This window comes from Erythranthe guttata, chromosome 14 (assembly GCF_056151865.1).
Source record: "Erythranthe guttata isolate IM_541 chromosome 14, IM_541, whole genome shotgun sequence".
NCBI classification, from domain to species: Eukaryota; Viridiplantae; Streptophyta; class Magnoliopsida; order Lamiales; family Phrymaceae; genus Erythranthe; species Erythranthe guttata.
In genome coordinates, this window is record NC_142546.1 from 19241933 (window position 1) to 19247342 (window position 5410).

General features: G+C 39.5%; 1 pseudogene across 1 annotated transcript; it reads right to left on the reverse strand.

The window, feature by feature from the left end:
- Positions 1–412: 412 nt before the first annotated feature.
- Positions 413–1646, reverse strand: LOC148765382 (EID1-like F-box protein 3 pseudogene; annotated as a pseudogene). The gene has a single exon (XR_016029815.1). The product of XR_016029815.1 is annotated as an EID1-like F-box protein 3 pseudogene (transcript).
- Between the last annotated feature and the right edge of the window lie 3764 nt (positions 1647–5410).

Consider the following 5410-nt stretch of genomic DNA (forward strand, 5'->3'; position numbering starts at 1 on the left):
TCACTTGGCAAAAAAAAAATATATATATATATATATATATATATATATATATAGACGATAGGTCCTACAAGGGATGATCTAACGGTTAAAGTATGAGAATTTGTGTTAATTGACTCAAATTCAAATTCTCTTGCCAATAGTTGCTAGGTCGAGCTTGTCAGTTAAGGTTTACCTGGTGTGATTTACGTTTTTCTTATGATTTACAAGCTAATATACACGTACAAATGTTTAAGTTTACCCAATGCAGCTATATAGTTAGCTGGTTGTTTCGCTTTATATAATTTTTGACTTTATCCAAGAGACAGGAAGTGGGTGAATGATTTGACCAGGTGGAGATATGTTTTGTTGTGTTGGTTGCAGTCTCTCTCTCTCTCTCTCTCTCTCTCTCTCTATTTATATAGATAAAGTCAAATTAAAAATGGTGCAAAACTTGTATTAGTTAAACGATAACAAGGCCACACTAAAATCACTACTTCATTCTAACTGATGATTTGATCAGTACACACATATAATTAATTATGTGTATGTATTAATTAAACCTTAATTAGTGCAATCCTGGTGTTCACCCCAACCCCACCATTATTGCTGGTGCTATGGTTATGGTTATTAAGGGTTGGGACCCCACCATTATTATATCCATCTAAATCGAATTCATCATCATCATCATCATCTTCTTCTTCATCCGACGAAGACAGAGGCATCAACCAGCACGTGCCGTGCAGGTGACCATTCAAGCACACAAAGTACTCCACCGACTCCCCACTCGACCCCAGCCGCCTCGCCGCGTTCCTCCTCGGGATCATCCCCGCCGCCGTCATGCTCCACACCCGGGCCCCACAGTACGGGCACCTCACCCCCGCCTCAAACTCCACCCGCCTCCTTATCAGACAATCCCGCGTCCTCGACTTCATGAATCCCCCGAATATTCCCCGGTATATTCCCACCAAGTCATCCTGCCTCTCCCCCGCCGCCGCCGCCGCGTGCTCGCACGGGTCGCTCACGTACAGCACGTCCTGATCTCTGCATCCCTTGGCCAGAAAGCTCCGGCCGGAAGTCTTCGAGAACCGGGAGCACCTGACGAAGTGGCCCGGCCGCGAAGACGGCTGATCATGATGGCTCAGCTTCAACTGCCGGCTCGGCTTGCAGAAAAACAGCAGCTTCGCCAGCGCGTGCCACCCGCCGACCAACCTGGTGTTGCCGGATCCCGCCGTCAGCGCGGACACCATCCTCGGCGCGTGGTGAGCGCAGAGCTCCCGCCACAGGACGCGTTTGGCCAACGCGCGCATCCTCCGGTTCACCGACGCGGCCCGGCAGAGGTCGTGGATGTCCCATCTCAGGGAGGCGAAGACCAGTACGAGGATTCGCTCGTCCAGTATTCCCGAGTGGGCTGACTCGGAGAGCCTCGGTTTCTGACTCGCTCTCACCGACAGCATTTTCAGGTGGTGGAAATTTTGGTGAGGAATGGTGTTTATATATTGGGAAAGTTTTGACGGGAAGAGGACGCGTGGCGAGGAAAGGATCAATGATTGAACCATTACTCGAAAAAGTAATTATTAATGACTATGAATGGTACAAGCGTGGTGCATTCTGATTGGCTGGTAGAGCGGATTGGTGGATGCTAAAGTTGCTGAATCAAGAAGGAAAATGTCACCGTTTTCGGAAGGAATAAGAGAGTGGTTGACACGTGAAGGGATATGGAAAATATCTCTTTCGTTTGCTCTAAATATCTTTGGAGAGTGAGTACGTGGCAACAAATTAAATAGGATAATGCACGTGCGACTAGAATTTTGTATCCTCCTTTAGTATTAGTCGGAATTTACTAATTGAAATGTTGGTATTTTACTCGTTTGCAGTACGATTTATTACATTTGTAATTTTTTCAGAAAAAAACAAAAACATCATCCGCCATTTCGTGTTATAACCCACGAAATTCAGTGAATATATTCATATACAAATTCACGAAATATATGTGTTCATCAGTATAGACCACGAATGACGAAATTGGGGATATCATGATTTCTTTCTTCTTGTGATGAAGAACATAAAATGTTAGCTCTAATTTCGTAGAATTGTACACGAAACGGAAGCTTAAGATTCATACATAATGTACGAAACTCCTGATTTTGTTTGGCAATTTAACCAACTTATTTGTTAACAGTCAAATAAATACATGAAATTCACATAATATATATTTGTAAACTCAAGTACTAATACAAACTGAACTAAAATTCAAATACAAATACAAATTACAATAAAAGAACATTTTGAAACTACCGACAAGACTTTAATTATTCGTTCACGAGTAGTCGGGGTTTGAACATTTTGAGTAAATTCCTCAAGTTTTTAGCTCTATGATGTACTCATGCCGGATGGATAGGTGGCAGATGACTATTCACGACCAAATTAACAAGCATGAAATGATTGTTGTGCAATGTCACAGCATGAAATGATTGTTGTCCAATGTCACATCAATCATACATGATAAATGACCACTGCCAAACAGAGGAAGGTAAGTCATATCCCTCACTTGGGTCAAAAGTATCACAAATGCACTCTATTTTGTAGCATTGTCCAATCTCATTTCATTCATGTCTATCCAATAAGCTTGTGGACAAGGGCCCGATGGCCAGTCACACTTGCGCATCACCTCAACGTATTCAGTATTGCCAAACATCGATGTGTACACATCAACATGCTCGTATAACTCAATAATAAACTCCCCTCTCACCTAAGACCATCTTTCTTGCTCGTACACGACTTGAGAAACACATCGGTAGCCACAGTTGCCATCCGTCATCACGTTGACATAATCCTGAATAAGACGGACCATAAAACGAGGCATGGAAGAATAAAAGTCGATTTCATCATGTGCAGGTATTGGAGGGGCATCGGATTCTTGTGTGGGAATACCAGAACCACGATCTTTCATCTTCAATCGAGGCGTTCCATCAGTGCTTTTATCAATATTTGCTTCAGGAATCTTTGATGCATGGGAGGATCGGCGACCCGTGGAACCACAAGACGAATTAATTGTCTTCGAATCAATATGATACTGTCATCCGAAAGGGTGTCTCTTTGTCGAGTTATTTTTTGGTCGTCCTTTGGTCTTAACAAATGATGACTCAGACAGATGAGTCGTAGACGGATAAACTATGACACGCAATGAGGCCACGACATTTATCTTGCTCATGTAATTCAATTTCTTCAAATCGCTATTGAGTTCATCAATCTGTCTATCCACAATTGCCTCGCGGTTTACTTGATATTCAGGTAGCTCCGAAAGTTCAACTCTCATGATACTCCAGAATGGATGCATGCCTGAAATGACAAACGTGTCATTATCTTCAATTTTCTGCAGAATTTTACACGTGCAAGGGAGCCCATGAGGTGTTTGTTACAACGTGACAAACTCTAGGGGTGTTTGTTATACAACTTCCACATTTTTATCGTCTTTAAAAGTTGGCGAACATAGATTGAGATTGAGATCAGAAACTAAATATGCAACATATTGATTTGATCGACCATTGATGGCTTCATTTTCTGTTCCGATATCTATAGCAATCTCAAAGTTTATCGATTCCGTATTTAGTCCTATTCCAACTAATGTTGTATCCATTTTGTTTTAATATTTAACAATCAGGTTAATTTCATTTTATAGAATTATTTTGGCGGAAACAAAAAATTGACAAACCGCATCTGCTAAGTTATACAAATAAACCGCACGATTCGGGTTTTTCTGTTGATCGGGTTGGGTTGGTTGGTGGGCAGGTTGCAAAATCTAAAACGTCTGAAAAATACAATACAAGAACAAGAAGAAAAAATGACTCTTACTATGGAATTTAATATCGGATTTACCGATCAATCAACTATCTATTAATAGAGGCCTTCCGCAGCCTCTGCTATGGTGAACTGGTGGAGTACACGACGATGGTGATACCAAAATCCCGAATATGATTGTTGGATGGACAACTCTTTGTACGAGAAACCAACATTCTTTGACGACATGGATTCTTCAATTGGAGATAATGATTAGAAAAGTATATATTTAAAAAAAATGAATTTATGTAAAAGAAAAAAAAATCCTGCCCGTAATCGCATATTTTGATTTTTAAATTTTAAATAGCAGTTTAAATTTTTGACACCCGCATTAGTTGGATCGGCTCTCAGGGTGTATTTAGAAAACCCGCCCAGAACCCGACCCGCCCGTATATACACACACATTATATGTCACAGCCAAATCTATGGTTTAGAGTTTCAACTTCTTCTGAGCCGCCATTTCTTCTCATTTCCATTGTCTTCATTTCTTGACTCCCAAAATATGGTACAATGTAATTCTCTCTATTTTCTAATCCCGTAGTTTCAATTGACAAACCCACTGTATATACTTTTCTAATCCTTATCTTCAATTGAAAAACAAAAATGATTTAGTGTCATTTCATGTGAAAAGCATTGCACAATATCACATGATAACTAGACGAGTAAATTCAGCAACATTCGTGTTATTTCACCCGAAATCTTGAATTTTCATTTTTTTCTTCTTAAATCCATAAATCTACAAATTGAATAATAACAAATAAAAAAAAAATTTGCGTACATTTAGGTGAATTTGTGTACCGAGTTCATGTTCTTCTACGCTAACTGAATACATTAACTCACCTAATATTACTCGAAATCATGCATTTGAATTTTTTTTGACATAAATTCAATTTTTTTTATAAAAAATAAATTAAGAAACTCATGATTTCGCCTGGTTGGTTATATACGAACTTGGTAGATAAAGTTCGTGTAGGAGCATACATAAATCATGAGATTTGCCATGGGTTTGTTCTTTTTATATTCGTACTTTACGTAGCAAAACAATCACAAAACGTAAAACTTACCAGCGATCCGTGATCGTTTTGGTCGGGATCTAAGAAACGAAATCCGAAAAGAGAGTTTGAGTTTTTTATTTTCAAAAAGTGAATGAAATGTGTTTGCAAATCTTACTTATTTCAATTAATTAAATTGGATAAATAAGCTAAACTTGGATTGTTCCGGAAGGCGAAAGAAGGGGCTAGAATCATGATGCGTTCATACCTCTACGGAATAACATTTAGGGTAAATTACACCCACACCCCTGAGGTATGCTTAAATAACTGTAAGGTCCCTGTAGTATTAATAATTACACTCACCCCCTGAAAGGTAGTTAAAAACTCTAACGGGATAATGCATTTGATACATTATTCCGATAGGGTTCTAATGGACTATAGGTTTCAGGAAGTGGTGAAGACAACAAAGAGTTATGGGTGATTTAAAAAATATTGGGGAAGCCATGTCACCCCATAACTCCCCATAACTCTATGTTATCTCCACAACTAGCTAAAAGTAATAGTTCATTAGAACCCTATCGGAATAATGTATCCAATGCATT